At 40.2% G+C, this 25,769-nt stretch overlaps 1 long non-coding RNA gene across 1 annotated transcript in view; it reads right to left on the reverse strand.

Moving 5' to 3' along the window:
- Positions 1-12,644: 12,644 nt before the first annotated feature.
- The window catches only part of LOC125482965, a 20,674-nt gene continuing 7,549 nt past the window's right edge, over positions 12,645-25,769 (reverse strand). The window contains exons 2-3 of the long non-coding RNA XR_007261981.1: positions 15,045-15,103; positions 12,645-12,989 (exon numbers count right to left, since the gene is read on the reverse strand). This is a non-coding gene — a long non-coding RNA (uncharacterized LOC125482965). The remainder of the gene's footprint in view (positions 12,990-15,044; positions 15,104-25,769) is intronic.

Raw genomic sequence — 25,769 nt, forward strand, 5'->3', positions numbered from 1 at the left:
GAGCTAATGTTTCTAGCCCAATGACTTTTTCAGAACAGAAGAACATGAATCATGACAAAAGAGATTTGCAGCATTTTGCAGGCCCCTGAGGCATTGACTGTCAAACAGATCCTAGAAGATTAAAAGGATGATTTTACAGATTTCTGATGTTTCGCTGGTGAATATTATCTTGAAGTAGATGAGTGTGAAACCAGCACAGCATCTGCTGAAGGCAGTTCCACTTGCCCTCAAGTCCAACCTGAAAGTGACAACATCTACAGGCTAGATCAGCAGCACAATCGTGAAAACACCTGGTAAACTGAGAGTATGAACAGATCCTAAGGATCTAAATAAATATTTGACCGTCTCATTGTTTATGCCAATCATTGAAGAAATTTTGACACAACTTGCCAAAGAAAAGGTCGAATCTTGATATGAAGATGAAGCTGAATGTAAGCAGAAATTTTCTAACTGTATTCTGCATGTCATTCAGAAGATACAGATGATTGTAAATACCATTTTGAATTTCTACTACAAAATGATATCAAATCAGACAGCACAAAATCTTCAGTGGTATTCTTCCTGGAGTGGAAACTTGTGGATGGTCTTGTAGTCAATGGATATGAAGATCCAATGGAAGAACTCATTGTAGACGGTGGTCAGAATCTAGTGTAATAGCTAGAAAGAACCTACCATGTGAACCTGATGGTGAACGAGATTAAAATGCAACTTTAGATGCCTGAAGTCAATTTAGTAGGTCATGTATTTTGCTCAGAACCTGATGATGTGAGAGCAATTGCAGAGATGCAGTAGCCAATGAAGTTGAAAGCAATGCAGTGATTCGTTGGATTTGTGAATGGCTTTGCAAAGTTCTTGCCTAAATTATCAGAGTGTGAATATCTATGCAAGCTCATTGCTAAGGGTATGCAGGGGCATTGAGCACAGAACAAGGAGCAGCTTTCAATAGAATCAAATACAGCATCTATGGGACCAGGAGTGTGCTGGTTGATCAAATATTCTGGCTGAACAAGAGGTCCACATAATCAATGTAAAAACACACACTAGGTAACACCATCGTATAATGTGCGGGTATTCACATCACTGTGATACTTTATTCACAGCATAAATCATTAAAATAATAAAGCAACTTTGCCTTAAATTTAACTTAGTGGCAGAGAGCCTTTTCAACTGACACCTCAACTGACTACTTAAACATTGCGGAGATCATGATAATAAAGTTCTAATATTTCCGGTATATAATTTTTGCTGGTTTATTAAGAGTGCTGGCTGATAAGGGGCTAGTTAAAATTTGCTGTAACTAGTCATTAAACTGGCAGTGTGGAGGTACCAAGATGTGAATGATGAAGACACCTTGCCATATGATAACAGTGAGACAGGACTTGGAGCAACTTTTATGCAAACTGAACAATGCTATATTAAGAAGACAAAAAAAGGAGCAACCATTAATCCTAGAAGTCCACCATTCCTCAGCAATGGAATTGCATTAGCAACAACCATTGCCATGTCAACAGAACTTGCTATAGGAATGAAACCCCCCACAGTGAAGTAAAATAATCCTAGAAATGAGCAGATACCAATCAAACATTTAACAGAAATGCATATAAATACCATTATGGGATTGGCATAGGACCCTGTGTGCAATATATGTGAAAAGACTAATAGAAGTGAAAACTGGTAGCATAGTGGTAATGTCAATGGAATAATAACCCAGAACCCTAGACTAATCTTCCACCATGGTAGATTCAGTAAAAATATGGAATAAAAATACTGGCCTCACGGTGACCATGTAATGACTATCAATTTTGTTAATGTGTTTATTTTTTGTGACTGTGGGTAACTTGCCTTACTTTTGACTCCAAATGAGAATGTATGCATTGTTTTTATGTTCAGGGGTATTTTTGAGGAATGTAATTGTACCCTCAGTATACTGGCTGGCCTGGCCCCACATAAACTCTGCATCTGCTATAAGTGCCCATTGTGAGTTATCTGTGGCATGTATTAAATACGTATTACTTGAAAATCAGTCACAAGTTATGTTACCATTTTCGAGACAATCAGCATCCATAACTTCTATACTAATCCTAGAATGGCAATATCACCACACACTAAAATCCCAGACTGATTTAATGACTGATGACACATATACAATACAATCTATAAATCTACTAAATTAATTCTTGAGCATTCACCTAATACATGACATGAGTGATTTGCAAAAAATAATTTCTTGAGCCATTTAAATAATATTCCCCAAAATAAACATTAATGCTCAAAAGAATCTGATGAGTTGAAACCAGGAGCACAAGTACATGCACACTTGTGTACGTATACAAAGTTTCTTAATAGTTAATTTGCATTGCCAACACTTCAGCTTCAGAAATGATTTCTTGCAAGACTTGTAAAAGCACAGTACAGGCTACAAACAGTAAATTTGCCAACAGTAAAACAACGTGAAACAATAAATTTATCACAGGATCGTGGTATAGGAGCAGAGTCTAGCATCCAAATGCATCTTTTGTAGCAATTTGGTACAACTGAGTGGCTTGCTGGGCCATTTAAGAAGGCAGTTAAATGTCAACCACATTATGTGGGGTTGGAATCACATAAATGGCAGGTCTTCCTCTGTAAAGGATATTTGTGAACCAGTTAAGGTTTTATGATAATCAGACACCTTCAAAGCCACTTTTGATGATACCAGCTTTTAAAAATAAAATCTGGATTGATTTAGATTTTTGTATGAACTGAATTTAAATTCAAATTCTGTAGTGGGAATTTAACTTAAATTCTGTGTAATTATCATATGATCCTTTCTTTACTTTAGGAAAACCTCCAAATCCTATTTGTGTCTTTGCTGATTTCCCTCATGCCTGTGCTTCCGTAGTCTGTAGGCATGGAATCAGTTTTGATGTATCTGATCAAAAGCAGAAATTGCTGGCAAAGCTCAGCAGGTCTGGCAGCATCTGTGAAGAAAAAGTCAGAATTAACGTTTTGGGTCCAGTGACCCTTCTTCAGAACTGGATTTTTCTTCACAGATGCTGCCAGACCTGCTGAGCTTTTCCAACAACTCCTGTTTTTGTTCCTGATTTACAGTATCCACAGTCCTTTCGGTTTTGATGTATCTGATGATGGAATTCAGTCCGACCTCTACCATTGTCTCGACTCCATCCATCCAGCTATTAGATTACTTGTCCGACATCAAGTTTGGCTGAACTAGGAGTTTCCATAGAAGCCCTACCACAAGTCAATGGAAACCTCACCACAATTTGATCAATTTAGATCTTCAAATTCAATTTCTTCAATTCCCTGACTACCAGTATCCCGAACCTGCCCAAGCATTAAATCTAGTTCAACCACCCACATTCTGTCTCTCACTATTCCTTTATGTCCTCTTTCTTCCAAACTCCTTGTCCTCATTTATCTAATCTTCTGTGAGCTCACCCAGTTCCACATCTAGTAACCATCTACAACTGGAAAACAACTCATGCTTTTTGATATATACAAAACCAAATTGCCAGAGAAATTCAGCAAGTCGAGCAGCATCTGTGGAGAGAAAACATTCTGAAGAATGGTCACTGGACTCAAAACATTATCACTGTTTTCTGTTCACAGATGCTGCCAAACCTGCTGAGTTTCTCCAGTAATTTATTTTTATGTGTTTCAGATGTCCAGTATCTGCAATTCTTTGTTTTATGTTTGTGCCTTTTGATGCTACTTTTCTGCATGTTCTCTTCCCTCCACTGGTCCCTAATTGCTGAAGTTCTTTTTCCTAAGGCTAAAGCCTTGCTAATTCTCTCCCCACTTTCAAAACTATACTCAAAACCTACTTTTCTGTCTGTGATTCAAACTTCTTTCTGCTGCTGTTCACTGTCTGATTCTCACCATAATTATATTAGGTTAAGAAAGCTGTAGAACTGCAAGTTTCATTGCTGTTAGCATCTGCTTTGTCATTCCATGTTGTATGATGATCACTCATTGCCCTATGTTAATTTATATATACACGGCTGGTGGATGTGGTGCTGATCAAGCAGTTTGCTTTGTCTTGGATTCTTGAGTGTTGTTGGAACTATATTTATTCAGGCGTTTGGAGATGGATCATACCCAAACTGCCTCAGCAATAAAAACAAAGTTGCTGGAAAAGCTCAGCAGGTCTGGCAGCATCTGTGAAGGAGAAAACAGAGTTAATATTTCGGGTCCGGTGACCCTTCTTTTAAAAACTTGAATTTGAGGAAATTTGCTTGGACAAAATTCCAAACTACAAGTTTTAAGATATGTCAGCTCCTTGTGGATTGTAAAAAAAATATAAAATGGATTAGTTCGGGAAAGAAAAAGTTGCTGAAACAGCATAGGTGAGGTTACAACCTATTTATTCAAAACCCGCCCTTCAATTATCAGACTTTCAATACTATTAGAGTTAATTTTGCTTTTTGCTGTCAAATATAAACAAAGAACAGGGTTGTGTTGCAGCCAACATCTTCTTGATCTGTTTTTCCTACAGCTATCGGAAGGCCAACTCCCTACACCCTCAATTTCCTCTCTGGAACATGGTGACTTCTGCTCTGGAGACAGATTTCCGGCTACTGACACCCTACAGTAACTTAAACCGTGTGGCCATTGTTCACATATGTGTGTACATTACTTAACTGGTTTTAACAGCTTAATGAACCCCATCATATCTCAGCATAAAATGAACTATCTACCAGAGGATATGAGTGGGAATTGAGCTAATTCTCTTCTCCTCACTACCTGAGGCTAACTTGAATAAACTCAGCAGCCACAGCGAAAATTGGGTGTGATGAGATCTTCAAGTCTGTTTAGTGTCACTAATTTAAATGGTGATTTCAGCCTTCAGTCATGATTCAATTTTGTTTTAATGAAAATAAAATCATCACACTGTTACTTTTACTACTACTTTTATTGATAATTCCAGCAAGAGCACAAAAGACTGATTATTGACTTTTACTGATTTTACTCTACTGTGCCATGTGTCTAGGAGATATTTTAATGCAGGTGCAGGAACACACACACTTAGGAGTTCATATATCTATGAAGAAGGTGCGACTAGCTCGTATAGTGTGAAAAGAAGTTGGGGAAAAGTTGTATGGTCCCTTGCCGTGGGTGGGGTGGGCATGGTTTGCGGGTTAGAGTGAGGCATTTAAACATCTGTGGGTGTCCTTCTTGCTGTCTACCTGGCAGTAATTTTACAGTGGCTAGGGAAGGCGTAGGGTGCGGGGGATTTCTCGATCATGGCCCCATCCCCATGCTCTGATCACTGAACTCTGTGCCATCTCTGCCCCACCATGTGAAAACTGAGATAAAATATTGATCGTTGCCTATGCCTTTTCATTTTCCTTGATAAGACCTTGCCTGTTCATTGACAATCTTTAATTTTTCTGAGTTTTCAAACTCCTTTGCACTGGATGATTTTGTTTTTATTTGCTTTAATCTTAAGTCTTACTTTAACTTAAATTTCTCTACTGTGCTAAACAGCTCAAGCCTTTCCTTCATTACTTCTAGTTCTACGGGGGGCACATCCTGTTAAAATGTTGCTCATTGTTTGCTGTTATCATATCTGATCATTATCCATGCAGTTTGTCTGCAATAGTTTTGCTCTTGTTTTTGCCTTGTTACATTTTTGGTTTAATAATAATTTAAAATTAGAACAAAAACTTGCGATCAAGAATATTGCTGAGGTCATGACAAATCACACCAAAGGTTAGGAGAGCAGGTAACAAATATGCTGCAGTATGCCTGGGTTAGTTCATTCAACATTAGAAAAAAACCTTTTGCTTGTGGTTGTCCAAGATTTCCTCCTCCTTTGTAGTGCCCTAACATTTGAATATGAAGATAGTTATTGCTGAATCATAAGCTAAAGTTGCTAGCCAGGACCACTGTTGAAGCCATCATGAAGCTGACTTGCACTCAAATGGTCCAGAAGTGAGGTTGTTGACTTGCTCGCCGAGCTGGCTTGTTTTTGTTCAGACATTTCGTCACCATGCTAGGTAACATCATCAGTGAGGCCTCTGATGAAGTGATGTTGTTCTACTCCACTTTGAATTTATACTGTCCGGTCCGCTATGGTGAGTAGTGTCATTTCCAGTTTTATTCTCTATGGGTTTGTATGTGGTGTCCAATTCTATATGTTTGTTGATTGCATTATGCGTTGGGAACCATGCCTCTAGGAATTTCCGTGCCTGTCTATGTTTGGCTTGGGCTACTATGGTTACATTGTTCCAGTTAAACAGATGGCTTTCATTGTCCAAGTGCACTGATATTAAGGAAAGTTTGTCATGTCATTTTGCTGCTAGTTGATGTTCTTGTATTCTGATGGTTAGTTTCCTTCCTGTCTAATGTAATGTTTGTGGCAATCATTACATGGTATTTTATAAACTGTGTTGGTTCTGCATATTGTGTGAATGGGGCCAAAAACATAAAAATCAGCAATGACGAGATTATGGTATCCTTTGACATCACAGCATTATTCATGTCAGTTGACAACCTACTAGCCAAAGAAACACAGGCCACATTACTAGAGGAAGCAGGAATGCAGATCAGCAGCTCTATCAGCAATGACAATATACTCAACCTACTAGACTTGTGCCTCACCACACACTTCGTCTTTAATGGTCAAGTGTACAAATAGATCAATGGCACACCCATGGGGTCACCCATTTCAGGACTCATTGCAGAGGCAGTCATGCAAAGACTAGAACACACTACCCTCCCCCTCATTCAACCTAAGCTGTGGATCCGGTATGTGGATGACACATTTGTCATTATTAAATGCACCAATCTAGAAGAGACCCATCACCTCATCAACGGGATTAAATTCACAAGAGAAGAAGACAAAAACAATCGGCTTCCATTTCTGGACGTCAGAGTTGAACGCATGACCAACGGGGAGTTCCAAACCTCGGTATACAGAAGAGTGACCCACACTATCCAAATCCTGAACTTCCGCAGAAACCACCCCAACGTCCACAAACAAAGCTGCTTTAGGACACTATTTAAACGGGCCACCACTCACTGAAACACGCCAGAACTACGTAGGAAAGAGGAAGAGCACCTACACAAAATCTTCATTATGAACGGATGTCCCCACAACTTCATCTGCAGGTGCCTACTAAATAAACAACAACAAGTGGACACAGTATGCCCTAACACACTGGCCACACTGCCCTACATCAAAAACTTATCAGAACTGACAACGAGACTCCTATGACCACTAGGAATCATGGTGGCCCACAAGCCCAAAACTACTCTACGACAAACACTTACAAGGATCATAGACCCCAAAATACTTCTTAGGCTTCAAAGTTCTCAAGAATGCAGTACCAACTTACAGTACTAGCCCTATAATTTATTGGAAATAAAAATCAGATTGTTTCCCCCAATAGATGGTCAAATCACAATGTCAGCTGTCAAGTTGAAATTCTATCCCTTCAGAGTTATATGCAATTTCATGGGCTTGTAAAATTCAGTAACCTGACTTTGACTTGAAATGGCCAGTAATTATCCTGGGAGAATTTAGCATGATGCCTCAGCTATTTAATTGCTCTGAAATGTTTTCCATCCAATGCAAATAGGAACATGGCAAGGTCAGCAGGTGGAATTGAGAATTTGTAGGTCGCTGAGGATCCAAGAAAAGGGTACATTGAAGAAAGTTAGTGATGGGGAATTCTTCTTTGGGTCTTCCCTCCATTTTTTCTGGTTCATCTTCCAGAAGACAACTCCCTAATGAGATTGCCCTCTGCAAGAACTGCTTGCCTGTGACCCTGGGCACTTGTTAATATCCTAGATTTCTAGAGGTCTGCTAGTTTACACTGTGTGAATCAGTCATTTGAATCCTCCTCTCCACTGATCATGGGACAGCTACACATGACATCAGGATAACCACACCTCCACTCCTCACTTGGCCACCTCATTTGCCATTTAATTTTCTTTCTTTCTGGGTACAAAATGTTAATTTTCCTAAACACTGCATTGATAATGGTGTATATGTAGTACCAGATGGTTCTTTGACATCAACGTAATTGGTTTGGTGGTCTTTAATGTCATTTTTCTTTTGTCTTTTTAATGAGAACTTGGTTATGTTTGGGGAAACCAAGTAACTACTGTAGCAACAGTTACATATGATTTCAACAAACGGGAAATACTAGGGAAAAAAATCAGTTATTATACAGACACCAGTTTCAATACTGCCAGCCTGAAAACGACCCATTTTTACCTACCCCCGCTTCCTCTTAGCTTACCAATTCTCCAACCATGCTAATATTTTACCCCATTAATTTTTGTAGTAAACTTTTGATGGCAACTTGTCAAATGTTTTCTGGAAACCTACATTTACTGGTTCTTTATCTACTTTGCTTGTCACTTCTTTAAAGAACACTAATAAATTAGTCCAACGTAATTTCCCGTTCAGAAAACCATGTTGACCCTACCTGTTTGCATTACAATTTTCTAAATGCCTCACTATAACCTCCTTAATAGTAGATTTTCCAGCATTTTCCACTACACTATCAATGCATTGCTAAGGAACATAATCATTGGAGACAAATCCAACTCGGCAATTACCACCCTATCAGTCTGCTCTTGATCATCAGTAAAGTGATGGAAGGCGTCATCAACAGTGCTATCAAGCAGTACCTTCTCAGCAATAGGCTGCTCAGTGATGCTCAGTTTGGGTTCCATCAGGGCCACTCAGCTCCTAACTTCATTACAGCCTTGGTTCAAACATAGACAAAACAGCTGAATTCCAGACATGTGGTGAAAGTGACAGCCCCTGACATCAAGGCTGTGTTGGATTAACTGTGGCATCAAGGAACCCTAGCAAAATTGGAGTCAATAGGAATTGGGGAAAAATCTCTGCTGATGGCAGCCATACCTGGCACATGGGAAGATGGTGATGGTTGTTGGAAATCAGTCATCTCAGCTCCAGGACAGTTCTGCAGGAGTTTCTCAGGGTAGTGTTCTATGCCCAACCAATTTCAGCTGCTTCATAAGTGACTTTCCCTCCATCATAACGTCAGAAGTGGGGATGTTCGCCGATGATTGCACAATGTTCAGCACCATTTGTGACTCCTCAGATACTGAAGCAGTCATGTTCAAATGCAACATGGAGTGGACAATATCCAGGCATAGGCTATCAAGTGGCAAGTGAAATTCATGCCATACAGAAACCAAGCAATGATCATAACCAATAAGAGACAACTTAATCATTGCCACTCGACATTCAATGGTTTTACAGTCACTGAATCCCCTGTTATCAACATCCTGGGGGTTACAATTGACTAGAAATTGAACTGATCTTGCCATAGAAATACAGTGACAATAAGAGCAGGTCAGAAGCTAGGAAAACTGTATTAACTCACCTCTTGACTCCCCAAAGCCTGGCCTTCATCTACAAGGCACAAGTCAGGAATGTGATGGAATACTCCCCACCTGCCTTGATGAATGCAGCTCCAACAACACTCAAGAGGCTTGACATCATCCAAGAGAAAGCAGCCCACTTGAGTGGCACCACAGTCACAAACATCCACTACCTCCTCCACTGACAGTCAGTAGCAGCAGTGTGTGCTCTCTACAAGATGCACACCAGAAATTCACCACAGATCCTCAGACAGCACCTTCCAAATCCATGACCACTTCCATCCAGAAGGACAAGGACAGCAGATACATGGGAACACCACCATCTGCAAGTTCACCTCCAAGACACTCACCATCCTGACTTGGAAATCCGTTGCCGTTCCTTCACTGTCACTGTGTTAAAATTCTGGAATTCCCTCCCTAACAGCATTGTAGGCTAATTTACAGCAGCTGGACTGCAGCAGTTCAAGAAGGCAGCTCACTGCTACCTTCTGAAGGGCAACTAGGAATGGGCAATAAATGCTGGCCAGCGAGCAAGACTCACATCTCATGAATGAATAAAGAAATGGATTCAAATGACTGATTTACACAGCGTAAATTAGCAGACCTTAGAAATATGGGAAATTCAGCTGACCAGCGTGTAGTTTCCTGTTTTCTGTCTCCCTCTTTTCTTGAGCAAAGGAGTCACATTTGCAATCCATTACCTCAGAAAACAAAACTCAAGAATCAAAAGAAAACTTCAGGCATCTCGAACCAAATGTAACCCTTTTGGTTTTCTCACTTCATGAAGGGTATCAATAGTTGGTGAAATTTGGGTAAGTCATATTGCATCTATCACTAGTTATTTTCAGTGCCAAGAAAATTGGGAAATGAATTTTGGATGGAAAATGTAATATCAAACATTTTACATCACCTCCTAAGTTGATTTTCACCCTAACGATATTTAAGAAATCTCCAGTACTTTTCCTTTCTTAACATTTACATCAGATTGAAAATGCACCTCAATGCCATTATTACAGTAAACAGCGCACAAGGCACCTTCTGTTCATGTGTGACAGGTATACGACCAACTTACCACTAAATGTCTTGATTTACAATTTGTTCCTGTACATAAACTGTACTTCATTAAACATTTTATAGGGTTCATAAAAAAAGGATTTGAACATGCAAACTTCCGATACATTTTTTTAATGTTTTGAAAGCAATAAGAATGACCTTGTGGAGGTTCTAACTTACTTTGACCTTTTAGCAATAGTTAATGATGTTATTAGTTTCAGCAATTCATCACAGTATGTGATTACATCTTTCCACCTTCTTCCACTTTTCTGCTTCTCTCAACTAAATGTTCTAGACAATTGGTTCCAGCAACCCTTGACTACCTGACATTCATGTATGTGTTCAAACATTAACAGGGTAGAAATGAGCATTAACAATGCATCTTTTCGATGTGTATACACATATTACTGCACCGAGCTAATATCAAATTCTTCCTTTTGCTCTTTTTATCAAACACATTGGCTTAAGCACAGGTTATGTATTATATATTTTAATACATTGCTGACATCAGTGAATTCAATGTTATATTCCAGAAAGCCAATGATACTGGAAGCAACCTTTGCTCAGTCTTATATTTATTTACAATGTGAAACATTTCAAGCACATTTTTCCTAATTCAACTACTCACAACTGCACTAAGTGTCTCTCTATTTGGGCTGTAGTGAAAATTACTGCACCTCCACCTGCACATAAGCAAACATACTTGATCTAAGATTAACATTCATCACAGACCTAAACATGAAGCTGCATTCTTATGGCTCAGTATTATGCTAGGCTAGCAGATAGCTATTGGCACGCTGGGAAATAGAATGTGATTCCTCATAGCTGTTACCAAAAATAATAGTAATAACTTGCTACAATTGAATATGTGAGTTTGATAATTTAAGGATGAAAGATTCAAACACATTTCATCTCATTTCAGTCCACCATTCTACTGTTTATCTTTAACTTTCAACTGAACACGGGGTTGAGCTGTCAATTTAACATTTCACACAAAGGAGACCCCTGTAACAATGCTATGCACTCTCACCGCTGCACCAGCTGGATTAACACCAAATTTGAGTTTTAAAAAAATCACACGTGCCATGAGGGAAACAGGAGGCTGAATTTTCTTATGTTTTGGGTAATTGTCAATTTTGGGCAATTTCACAGATGGTCTCCCTCAATGAGCCCTGGTGACTGTCTCCACACAATTCTTGGCTTCTCTCATCAAGTATGTACCCTGTTACCACCTAACACCACTCCCAATACAATCATGTGCTCGGCAGCAATGTAAATGCTCACGGCATTCACACCGCTGGAGCCATGCTTGAACCCCAGCTGCACACCATGTGAAATGTCACGAGCCAGGAATTTCCCTTCGCAGTGGATCATTGTACAATTCCAAAGGAGGAGTCTGAGAGAGGGAAGTTCACACCTTACTTTGTCAATAGTGATTCTGAAGTGGATTGAATGTGGAGAAGAGGGCTATCAGAGGAAATCACAGCATCAGAGACTGCCAGCCTGGTATCAAATAGCCAACTGGATCAGTGCCATTTCCGCCACCCAGAAGAACAGACAGCAGTGCATGAAAGTTAATGACTTGTACTCCACAAGAGTAAGTGACACCATTTTTTTTCTGCTACCTCATACTCAAACTTAGTTACTGCACCCACCTCCCACAGAAGCTCATGCTCTACACTGTCACTATTACAAGCAGCATTTCTACTCAATTGCTGTCACTCATGCCATTGCCCCCTAATTACTAACCCTGCCCTCTGTACTTCCTATTCACTCACTCAAGACAGCTCATTAACTTGCTTCCTCCTCCTCCAATATTAACAGCTTTGCCAGCCACTTTCATCTCATTTATTTCAGGAGAACATGGAACACAATAGGGCTAGAATGGCCAAGACTAGTGGTGATATGGCTGATACTCACCTCCTCACCCTGTACAAGGAGACAATACCTGAGCATAAGGAAGAGGATCTATCCTGTTCGTGTTGGGGTGCCAAGATTTCCATGCCATGGCAATCAAGTAAGATTCATCGTGCTGTGTTACTCTCCCGTTACTGCCACAGCGAATGTATTCTTAACATGTTCAAGGGGTGAAATAACTCCACAAAGGCCAATATCCCGTCATCAAGTCACTCTTTATTTACATGTGAAAAGTCCTTGACACTGATCCAGTTTCCTCAGAGCCAGAGTAAACAGAACCTCTGACACTCCTGTTTATATCTGTCAGCCAGGGCTCCCTGATTGGGCCAGATTAACATTCTCAGTCAGGGAACTCATATTCTATGACGCCCACCTGGCTAACCACATTACAATCTTTACACTCAGTATCCAGCTGTCCTCTAAGTGTGGCATATCTTCCTTAGTCAGCTGTGGAGATGTGGCAATGATGCTGTCACCAAAATGTGTTCCTGACTTTAATCTAGCAAACGTACCCATTGAGATGTCCATATCTGAGCTGGGGCAGGGTGCAGGAGACAGCCTTCCCACTGCACCCTCTGACTGATGGACAGTTTCCTCAGAGGTGGAGTCTTGAGGGGCTAGTCTCCTAATGATGGTGACCATGTAGACGGTGCCTGCAGAAAACAAAAGAGTGAATGTGTTGTGAAATAGGGATAGATGCTTGGGCAGGTTAAGACCACATTCATGGTGACTATAGTGGGAGAGCAGTGCAGCATGAGACAATAAATCTTATGTGGTTGCCATAATATAGACGCCTTGGCAACTTCACATGAGCAGTCACAGATCAAAGACTTCCTCCTCCTGTGGGTGAGAAGAAGAATATTGGGCACCTTGTCAACTGTCTTCATGCTCTCCAACCTACTGTGGGGTTCTTTGCCTCCTGCAATGAGACAAAGGGAGGAACTGAGTGATACAAAAGTGGCTGGCACAGCTGTTAGTGCTGGTACAGGAGGAAGATAGCTGATGAGCTGGCCAAGTGAGTGAGCAGAACGTTGCAGGCTAGTAGTCTTGGGGATTGGAAGGGTGAGAAGACGTGAGGGAAGATGCTGCATGCAATCGTGAGAGCAGTAGACCGTGAATTTTAGTGGAAGGTGGGTGCAGTAGCAGAGTTAGAGGGTGTGAGGTAGCAAAAAGAAAATCAGAGTACAGAAGATCATGAACCATCTTGTGGCATTGCTGGGCATTCCTCCAGATTGTGGACCTGCACTGACCCAGTGATAACTAAAGGTGGTCTGGCACGATTCACTGGTGTGATCTCCTCTAGTGGTTCTGAGGAAAAAGGACAGTTCTTCTCTCCACCATCCTGTCCACCAGGACCTCCACACCTGTGCCAGTAAATCGGAGTGTCAACATGCCTTTGTTTGCCATTTCTGGGACGGCTGTTCCAAAACTGCAACTGTGAAGGGTAGCTCCTTGGCTGGCAGCAAATAATCTGGAGTATAGCTGGGGTTTGAAGATGGCACTGGTGGTGGGCATGCCAGTTAGTCGCAGCTCTGGCAGTACTTCCACTGCAGATGAGTACAGCTCCATAGATTAGGGGTGCTTACATACTGAGATGAGCAGTGTAAAACTGCATGAGAAAACTTGTTCAGTTTCAGGGAGAGAAATCCCCCAAAGTACTCCACAAAATTGCCACTTAGCTGATTTTAATTAAAATTCAGTACCTCGGATTTTCAAGTGCTGTCTAATTTCTCACCAGTTTCTGGGAGAATACTAACCTGTATACAAATGAGGTAAGATTAGGTTATAAAAATATGTTGATATATGCGAGTTGGCAGCTCACCTATGATATTTTCATCTAGTCATTCTAACCTTATTCACTTTTCTTTAGACCACGGATCTCACTTTTTTGCATTCTCACGATATTTCCCCAACTTTCTCACCATTGACTACATTGTTTAGAGACTGGGAACATTCCACCCACGCTGTCTGCAGTTAGCTTAGAAGTTAGAAACTGTCGATAATTGAAACTGTACAGTTTGTCTATGCATAATAACACCTACATCTTTCTTGACAAAATAATTTTCAACCGTATTCCTAAAGCCTAACCTGCAGTGTCTGAGTGAAAGCCAGCCCTTACAACTTTCTATTTCAAAAACAACAATCAGTTAGGCCCCTGCTTTATCTCCTTGTTTGAAAATCATTGTGGAAGTCTGGAAACCTGTGCAGACTGCGTCAGATTATCTTTAATTTCAAAGCTGTTTGAACTGCTGTTAAGACATTTTGCTTCAAAAGCCCAATTATTTCCCATCTTGTTAGTGGAAAAAATGTCCAAATCACCTTCAAAGTGCAGTCACCTATTATGGCATTTAATTTGCATATAGAAAAGTGCTGGGAACAGCAATGAGACAAAAAAGAACAAGGAAAAAGGGGCAGGCCTTTTAGCCTCACTAGCCAGCTCTGCTGTTAATCCTGTTGGCTGATCTACAACCTAACTCCATTTACCCGCTTAGCCCCACTTTATATGGTCTTCTGGGTAACAAAAATCTATCATTCGCAGACTTTAAGTTAGAATTGATCTTGCATCTCTTGACACTTTCAGAAAACACCTTAAGATATTTATCACTCTATGGTGTGCATAGAGAATTCCAAATTTCCACCATCCTTTGAGAAAGATCAATAACTTTTTTTTCTAAGTAACATTAGTTGAGGAATGTTGGCCAGGATACCTGGTAAATGCATTCATCCACTTCAAATTGTGCCATAGATTTTCTTTTTATGCGGTTACCTGAGGGAGAAAATTAGTTTAATATTAAACCCAAAAGTCCACTACTCTTACAAATTGAAATTCTGCAGTTTGCATAGTTATGAATCATGACAGGTCCAAATATTTACTTTAACCTTTAGAATAACTTCTGTGACTAGACAGGGTGGATGCTGGGAGGATGGCGGATATGTCACATCACCTGCAAGGGTCACAGTCTGAGGATTTGGGGTAGATCATTTAGGATAGAGATGAGGAGACATTTCTAAAAAAAAATGGGTGGCACGGTGGCTCAGGGGTTAGCACTGCTGCCTCACAGCATCAGGGACCCAGGTTCGATTCCACCCTCGGGTGACTGTCTGTGTGGAGTTTGCACATTCTCCCCGTGTCTGTGTGGGTTTCCACCGGGTGCTCTGGTTTCCTGCCACGGTCCAAAGATGTGTACGGTAGGTGGATTGGTCATGCTAAATTGCCCGTAGTGTGCAGGGATGTTTAGGTTAGGTGGGTTAGACATGGGAAATGCAGGGATAGGGGAATGGGTGTGGGTGGGATGCTCTTCGGAGGGGTGGTGTGGACTTGTTGGGCTGAATGGCCTGTTTCCACACTGTAGGGACTCTATGACTAATGGTGGACACAGAAACCACACAACCATAAGACTCAGGAGCAGAAGTATGGCTTTCAGCCCAATGATTCTGCTCTGCACTCAATGAAACCATGGCAGATCTGATAATCCTCAAATCCATTTTCCTGCCTTTTCCCTATAACATTTGATTCCCTTACTGATTAAAAGTCTGTCTATCTCATCCTTAAATATATTTGACAACCTAGCCTTTACAGCCCTCTGTGGTAAAGGTTCACTACCCTCTCAGAGAAGAAATTCCTCTCATCACTGTCTTAAATGTGTTAGCCATTATTCTGAGATTATGCCCGCTAGTTCTAGACTCTCAAACAAGAGGAAGCAGCCTCTCTGCATCCACCTTACCAAGGCCTATAAGAATCTTGTGGTTGGTTGGCTCGCCGAGCTGGTTCATTGTTGTTCCGCAGACGTTTCATTACCCTGCTGGGGTGCAGCTTCCAATGAAGTGCCGTTGTGTTTTCCCGCCTGGTTTTTAAACTCTGGAGTCCGTTGAGCTGGATTACCTCACTTCCAGTTTTCCTTCGCAATGGAGTGTATATGGGGTCAAGTTCTATGTGTTTGTTGATGGCTTTCTTCGTGGAGTACCAGGTTTCTAGGAACTCCTGTGCCTGTCTCTGCTTTGCTTGTCCCAGGATCTTGGTGTTATCCCAATTGAATTGGTGGTTCTCCTTATCCATGTGGATAGAGTTAAGTGAGTATTGGTCGTGTCTTTTTGCAGCCAGTTGGTGTTCGTGTACCCTTGTTGTTAATTTCCTTCCTGTTTGTCCAATGTAGTGTTTGTCACAGTCTCTGCAGGGAATCTTGTATATGACATTCGTCCTGTCCATAATGGGGAGTGGGTCTTTGGTTCGGGTGAGCAGTTGTCGTAGGATTGATGTGGGTTTGTGTGCAACTCTGATGTCCAGTGGTCCTAGGAGTGTTGTGGTTAGTTCCAATGTGTTCCTGATGTAAGGTAGCGTGATGAGTGTGTCGGGGCATGTAGTATCTTCCTGGTGTCGTTCGTGTAATAGGCATCTTCTGACCCAGTTTTTTGGATATCCATTGTTCTTGAATATCTGGAAGAGGTATTCTTCTTCTTCTCGGCGTAGTTCTGTGCAGCTGGAGTGTGTTGTTGCCTGTTTAAATAATGTTCGCACGCAGCTTCGTTTGTGTGTGTTAGGATGGTTACTGTTGAAGTTCAGTACTTGATCAGTGTGTGTGGCTTTTCTGTGTACTTTCGTTCGGAATTTCCCATTTGTCCTGTGCTCTACCATGACGTCCAGGAATGGGAGCTGTTTGTTCTTCTCCTCTCTGGTGAATTTGATTCCGGTGAGGGTGTTGTTTATTAGTTTGTGTGTGTCCTCTAGTTTGGTCCGTTTAATGATGACAAAGGAGTCGTCCAGGTAGCGTATCCATAGTTTTGGTTGGATTAGCGGAAGGGCCATACTTTCCAGTCTTTGCATCACCGCCTCGGCTATTAGTCCGGAGATAGGTGATCCCATGGGTGTCCCGTTGATCTGTTCATATGTTTGGCCATTGAAAGTGAAGTGGGTGGTGAGGCATAGGTCCAGTAGCTTCAGCATGTTGTCTGTGGAAATTATTTCACTGGGGTCTTGTTCTAGTAGTGCTGTCATTGTTTCCCTTGCTAGTGGTATGTCTATTGATGTGAATAGGGCAGTGACGTCAAACGAAACCATGGTCTCATCGTCATCTATCCTTATGTCTTTGATGGAATTGAGGAATTCTTGGGCTGAGTGGACTGAGTGGGGTGACTTGGTGACGTCACTGCCCTATTCACATCAATGGACATACCACTAGTAAGGAAAAAAAAATGACAGCACTACTCTTAAAACCCAGGCAGGAAAACACAATGGCGCTTCATTTGAGGCTGCACTGATGATGTTACCCAGCAGGGTAATGAAACAGCTGCAGAACAACAACAAACCAGCTCGGCAAGTCAACCAACCGCAACATCCACAACCCGAGCTACATATCTACTCCAAAACCATAAGAATCTTATATATTTCAGTAAGGTCTCTTCTCATTCTTCTAAACTCCAATAAGTACAGGTCCAAACTACTCAATGTTTCTCATAAAACATTCCTTCCTACCTGGTATCGGCCTAGTGAACCTTCTTTGGACGGCCTCTGATGCAAGTGTACCTTTCCTTAGATAAGAGGCCCAAAATTGTTCACAGTATTCCAGCTGCAGCCTGAGTAGTGCCTTGTCTTGTTTTAACAAGACTTCCCTATTTTCATACTCTATTTCTTTTGAAATAAAAGGCCAACATTCCATTTGCCTTCCTATCTGCCAGACTTGGGTGTTGGCTATTTTTTATTATGCACGAGGATGCCCAAATCTCATTGTGCTGCAGCTTTCTGCATTCTTTTTCCATTTACATAATATTCTACTCCTCTATTCTACCTGCCAAAGAGCATAATTTCACATTTCCCCACATTATTTTCCAAGTTCTAATCCACTTTTTAACTAGTCCAAATATCTCTGTAGAATGTCATCCTCAGCACTTGCCTTCCTAACTATTTCTGTGTCATCTCCAGACTTGACTATCGTACATTCACTTCCCTCATCCAAGTCATTAATATATATTGTGAATAATCGTAGTCCCTGTGGCACACCATTAGTTACAGTTTGTTATCCTGAAATCGAACCCCTTATTGCAACTCTATATTAGTTAGCCAGTCCTCTATCCATGCTGATATACTAGCATGGATGGAAGATTCGCAATCAATCTGAATGCATTAACAAGTAATTTGCGGTTTCTTTTAGAATGTCTTTGACTTGGGTGTGTAACTGATATGTGTAGCTGAATTATTTTCTTGAGCAAAACTGTTTAAAATCAGAATGTATATAATGGCATTAATTATGACAATTAGTAACTATGTGTGAATTCAATTTGCTACAATATCATAGAGTCATCAAGGTCTACAGCATTGAAAAAGGCCTTACAGCCCATCAAGTCTGTGCCAGTCAAAAGCAACGACTTAACTTCTAATTCCATTTTTCTGCACTTGGCCCATAGCCTTGTATGCTTTGGTATTACAAGTATATATCTAAATATTTTTGAAAGTTAAGAGGGTGGAGCCTGTTTCCACCTCCCTTTCAGGGAGCGCACCGCAGATCGTCATGTTCCAACACAGGGGTAACAAGCCAAACAAAATCAACCTCACTATTAAAATGCAATGAAATTAAAACATTCAGTGACCCTCAAAACTGTTCAAATGTTCCTACCTAGACTTTATAAATAACAGATCTTGGACACCTAGTCTATACTGAAACAAAATAAAAATTAAGAATGTAATTTTTGCACAGCACAGATAAAATACAAGGCAATCTAATTAATATCTCCAATCTAAGCCCAATCTTCTTTAATTATAAAGCCCCCACTCATGTGCTAATAGACAGACAGATAGACACAGTTAAGGGATAAATTACAAAACAAAATTGTAATGTGGTTATTCGATAATTGTTTCAACAATGTTCAAAAACCAGGCCTTCATGAAATCCTTTGACATTAGATTGTATTGCAGGCATTTAGCATTGTGTACCTTGTGTGAATTCTGAAATCACTGGTCAATGCAAACAAGTTTCACAGACTCTGGAGACTTTTATTTATTTCTGACCGGCTAGGATTATTTTCTGAGAACTTTCAACAAGTAAATAACTGGAGAAGAACTAGAGGGAGCAAAAATCAAACCAACCCCAGTCCAGAAGCTTCTAAAACAAAACTGCGTCCTACCCAGTCAGCACCAGTTTTCTCTTTTTTCCCTTTTCTTCAACATTCTCTGTGGTTGGCTGGGCAGCATTGGTCCTACCTTCATTGACAAATTCAACATCCAACGAGGTTCCTGTCCCTGAGCATAACAACATCTCATTCCAGAACATCTACAGTGTCCTTAGAACAGAAATTAACCCTCATTTCCTTTCCAAGCCAGTTTCCAACCCCAAACTTCTGTCTTTTGTTTTCTTCATTTTTAAATAAAAAACAAGCTGCTATTCAAAGCTCAAAAGTCAATTTGCAACTTCACAGTTCCAAACTAAAAATGAAAAAAAGGTAATGACGGACTCAACAATAACAAGTTGCTGTCTAGGTTTTGCCAATATCTTCAATGAGTTTTGATGAATGATTTACATTGGAAACATCAACCATTCTTTCTGTTTTTTCAAACATTGACCCCATCTGCCATATGTTTGCAATATTTCCTGCAGAGCAGGTTGATACAGGATCTAGAAGCTTCTTTATTTCTCTTATCTAAGTAGCCCTTCCTGGTTTTAGCTTAGATAATGAGTGTGGACAGATTGTCCAAATATGGAATCAGAGTGACTGCTAACTTCTCTATGTGAAGGGTTAACCTGGAAAATAAACCAAGAAGATTGTCAGGTTGAAACATTGCCTTTGCTCTATGAAGTACAAGTACATTTATAAAGTAGTTATTTTTCTATTCAGCTCAACAAATACTTAAACTCCTTTAAAAGAAAATACTAAAATTTCCACAAGGTAGTATTGTTAATGCTGCCATTTTAAAATAAATATTTCTAATTGACCTGTTAAATATGTTGTGTCACACCTCTGGAGCAAGTAGGATTTGAACCGGGGCCTTCTGGCTTAGAGGTAGACACATTATCATTGCACCACAAAAGCCCTTATTTTTGTGAATATCAATACAAATATTTTCAACCAGCAAGCTTTTAAATCATCAGAGAATAGTAGGATAGTTTAATCATGGCAGCACAGGGCAGTTGAACTTGTATTAACACTTGTACACTTTCCAAATCACTTCGGATTAATGATGCTGCAGCAACAATCACTTCAATCCAAGAAATATCTATCAGAGAATCACAGAACTGTTGTAGTGTAGAAAGAGGCCATTCAGCCCATCATGCCTGCACTGGTTCTATTAGTTAGTGCTGATCTCCTCATATCCATGCACACCAAACCTATCTAAATAATGATCCAATCCGTTCTCATTAAATATATCTACTTGAGTCTTGAAAGGGACACTGATGACTACAAGTGTCTGTTAAGCAATTCACATCCAGTTCATAGTGCCTTCCCTATCTGTATCTTGACAAATTGTCTGAAAATGAGTTGGAGCAGATAACCTAATGAGCATGGGCATGTTCAGTGGATTACAGTTTCCATTTTGAGACCTGGGTGTGAGCATTCCAAGCAGGGTGTGTTTTTACTGATGTCATCCAGCATTATTTGGGATCAATGTAGAGGTTACAATGAGAAGTTCAAGTGTTGCAATGCTTAAACAAGAAAGTGATCGTGTAAATTTGCGATTAAGGCACAAAAAAATGTACCTAGAGAGTTTTGTGTGTTACTCAAAGTTAGCAATGCCAGATAGTTAACAAAATTTCTTCCAATGATTATAAAAAAATTTGCTGGGGACCAAAAGGAAGTCACAGATTTCACACAGGCTGTTACAATTCAATGCTCCAGCTGGTTCAAATGTGAACCACATAATGATAGTATTTCAAAGTAATTCATTGTAAATGAATCACTTTGGGGGCTTCTGAATGGTGTGATAAGGCACTGCATTGACATTCAAGCTCATTTTAATTCTAGATGTAATCTATGAATGAACAGAATGGACCTCTGGGTGACAATGCAAGCAGAGTATTTCATTGGCTAGAGAATTGATTGAAGCTTGGGTAATAGGGGATAAATATTAAATTGAAATAGTTTCACTGCCTTTACTATGTGTTTATGGTATAAATATAAGTTAATGCTCCCAAGAAGAAAGATATTGGCAGAAATTTAATATGGACATGAGCAAGATATTAAATGAGAGATATATTGATTCAATGAGTGGTGATGAACTTGCCTGGGAGAAGCCAAAAGAGATCTAGGAGTTCTTATTGATACTACAAGATGGGAAACAGCAGTGAATTTTACACCTTACCTGAAGTCTTTACACGACAATAATTGAAAAGTATGCTCAACTATATTGTCCAAGTGGAAAGTACAAACCTGAGGCCCTCAGTTTGAAAGTGAGACTGCACTTTAGTGTACTGTTCAAGTCATTAAGGCAATGTAGATGAGACATATAGACAAGGTTAGCACGAGTCTAAGCAGAATGACAGCTGCAGTATAAAAAGGGATAAAGATTACAGACATAGAATAGTGTGTATGAATGTTAAACAAGCATAAGATTACGTTATGGTGACTCATAAAGGTTGAATGGCTAGTCATAGGGTCATAGAGTCATATAGCACAGAAACAGACCCTTTGGCCCAAGTCAGCATTTCCTGCTGAATCTCACACATCGACGATGGCCACAGAGAAACAGTTGCATAGTAATGGGCACAAATTGAACTAACTCCCTAAGCAAGATGTTAATACATTTAAGAAGAAAAGAGGAAGGGGTAAAAAAGGACATCTGGTTTATTCAGGGAAATAGAGTCCAGCTATATATAAACTGGGGAGAGTGTCCTGCAGTAGCTTGCAGTGAAGCAGGCTGGAAGAGTGTCAAAACATGATGTGGAATGAGAGGAAGCAACTAGTTAGATGAGTAAGGTCAGGTGAGTATTTATACTATTTATATTGCGTATAGTTTCTAAGGTCTTTATTTTGGGGTTATAGTTTGTAAAGACAATAATTTGGAGGTCTATAGAAGAAGGACCTGAGAGAAATTAATCTTATTTGATTTTAAGGGTGTTCTAAGTGTTTAATTTAAAAAGGTAAGTCATGGAAGGAGAACACAATGTGGGAGTAAGGCACAGTTCCAGAGCCAGGGACCAGAATGTGTTTAGGATGTGTGTCCTAGTGCAGCTCCTGGAAGCCTGTGTTTTGGAGCTGGAGTGGTGGCTGAGGACTCTGGAAAATATGGTACAGCATAGCCTGTACAGAGAGGTGGTCACTCCACAGACAGACAAGGAATTGATGACCACCAGTCAGAGAAAGTGGATAAGGCAGGTAGTATGGACTGTTGTTCTCTTGGCCATTCCCCTGTAAAACAGACATAACGTTCTGGATACAGTTTGGGAGGATAGCCTCTCAGCAAAATTTTGCACCACAGTTGCCTCAGCTGCAAAGGAGAGGAGGAATATACTCGGGGAGGGTATAGAAATAGACAGTTCAATTGTAACAGGAATAGATAAATGGTTTTGTGGCCATTAGTGAGGCTCCAGGAAGGTATGTTGCTTCCTGTGTGCTCGTGTCAAGGATGTCTTGGAATGGCTATAGGAATCTGGAGTGAACGGGTGAACAGCCAGTGGTCATTGTACACATTGGTACAAACAACATAGCTTAAAAAAAAGTGTTGAAGTCCTTAAAGCATAATACAGGGAGGTAGAAAGCAAATTAAAAAGTAGGACCTCAAAGATAATGATCTCAGAATTACCAGCAGTGCCATGTGCTAGTTAGATTAGAAATAGCAGGATCTATCAGAAGAATACACGGCTGAAGAGGTGATGTGAGAGGGAGAGTTTTGGATTCCTGGGGCATTGGGACCAGTTTTGGAGGAGTTAAGACCAGTCCCAGGCAGGCATGAGATTGATGTCCAGGGAGGAGTATTTGTTAGCGTGGTTGGAGAAGCTTTAAACTAAAATGGCACAGCGATGAGAACCTATACAGGGAGACAGAAGACAGTGAAACAAAGACAAAAATGAAAGACAGAAAAGTGATAGGAAGACAGTTTAAGGGTAAGGCAGTTTAAGGGCAAGAATCAAATAGGGCCATGATGTAAGAATAATATGAATGGGACGAAAAATGTTAGAAAGACAAGCCTTGCATCTTAATGAATGGAGCATTTGCAATAAAGGGAATGAATTAGTCATGCAAATAGATATAAACAAGTCTGATATAGTTGGGATTATAGATACTGGCTACAGGACAACCAGAGATGGGAAGTGAATATCTAGGAGTAATCAGTTTTTAGAAAGATTAGACAAAGAGGAAAAGCGGGTAGGGTGGCATTGCTGGTTAAAGAGGACATTAGTGTAGTAGTGAGGAAGGATAGTAACTCTGATGAAGTGGAATCTGTATGGGTAGAACTTAGAAACACCAAGGGAAAGAAACGGTAGTGTGTGTTGTATATAGATCGCCAAACTGTAGTGCTAACGTTGGGGAAGGTATTAAACAAATTAGAAATGCAAACAAAGGTACAGTTGTAAGTATGGGTGATTTTAAAATGAATTTAGTTTAGGCAAAACAAATGCTGTAGAGAAGGAATACCTGGAATATGTATGAAATGGTTTTCTGGATCAATATGTTGAGTAACCAGCTTGAGAATAGATCATCCTAGTATTGTGTAATTAGAGAAAAAAAATGGCAGACTAGCTGTGTGAGGCCATTTGGAGAAGAGTAACCGTATATGAACAATTCAGCATCAAAATGGAGAGTAATGTAGTTGATTCTGAGACTAGAATGCTGAAAGTAAATAAAGAAATCTACATCGCGTGAACTAGCAATGATAAACTGTGGAATGTTACTTAGAGAGATGATGATGGACAGACAATGAAAAACATTTAAAGAATGCATACTGGAAAAACATTACGCTGTAACTGTTGCAATGAAAATCAATTATGTCTGCTAACGTTCCATGAGCTGTGTGGCTGCAAGGTTCTACACATGATGATTGGCGTCAGCATGCCAAACTTGACAGAGACATTAAAGGTCTGCGCAGCTGGAAAGAAAAATAGAGGGAATGCTGATGTCTACACTGTGGAAAATAATGTATTTGGTAATGAAGGAGTTAAGCCTTTTATAGCAAACATATACATGACAAATAGGAACCAAATTTATTGGCACAGAGAAAAGCACATACTGATGTGCTTTCTTATAACAATTGTTTTTACAATCAAGTGGCTATTTAGGTCATCTCAGAGAGAAATTGCATGTCATCTATATAGAATCGGAGTTAAGTAACAGTAAGAATAATTTGTTCTCTCCATCAGGAATTTTTAGTGAACCAGTTACATTCTACTAACAATCCTGTAATTCATTCTTGTACTAGCACACATACAATCAAATATATTGAATTCAGTTTTATAATTCATAATGGAGGGTTGGTTAGCTCAGTTGATGAAACAATTAGTATGTGGATCAGATTAACGCCAACAGCACCAAGTTCAATTCCCCATTCTGACTGAAGTAACGTCAGCACTCTCTGTCCTGACTGTACTATGAAATCACAATGCTTTATTGTGGTTCAGCAAATAATTTTTTGTCTGCCGTTGAGCAGACAACTGAAGAAGAATTAACTACAACTTACAACCTAGTCACTTGGCTGAGCATATATTGAATATTGCTGAATAAAAAGACATGCTGTTGAAGAATTTTGTCTTGCACTCACCAGGAGTAGACACAAGAAGATTTAAAGTGATTTAAAGTGACATGCAAACAAAGCAAGGATTATGGGGACAAAATGTTTTCACTTAGCAAGTAGCTAGGATATGGAATGCGCTGCCTGGAAGTGTGGTAGAAGCAGCTTCGATCGAAGTATTCAAAAGGGCATTGAATGATTATTTGGATAGAAATGGTGTGCAGGGATACGAAAAAAAGACATGAGCTTGATATTAAGTTATAGATCTGTGCAGGCGCAAAGGGCTGAATGGCCTCCTTCTGTACCAGAACAATTTTGTGATTCTATGATGATATACAGGATACTGATTGGTTGGCAAGTTGACTTGGCCAAGGAGAATACACCAGTGACCAGTTACCCCAAAGAGTTTGTCTAAATCCAAAAAAGGCAGGAGATTCCGATTGGTCCAGACATACTATGTTGAAAACAGCAAGAGACAGTATCCCCCAAGCTTTTGTTTAATTGAAAAGGCTAAATGCCTGGAAAAAATACCTTTGTCTTGCAAAGGACCAAGCCCTGCAGATGCACATTTGTTTCAGAGATAGTAGGAACTGCAGATGCTGGAGAATCGGAGATAACAAGGTGTAGAGCTGGATGAACACAGCAGGCCAAGCAGCATCAGAGGAGCAGGAAGGCTGATGTTTCGGGCCTAGACCCTTCTTCAGAAATGGGGGAGGGGAAGGGGGTTCTGAAATAAATAGGGAGAGAGGGGGAGGCGGATAGAAGATGGATAGAGGAGAAGATA

The sequence above is a fragment of the Rhincodon typus genome, chromosome 4 (genome assembly GCF_021869965.1).
Source record: "Rhincodon typus isolate 14 chromosome 4, sRhiTyp1.1, whole genome shotgun sequence".
NCBI classification, from domain to species: Eukaryota; Metazoa; Chordata; class Chondrichthyes; order Orectolobiformes; family Rhincodontidae; genus Rhincodon; species Rhincodon typus.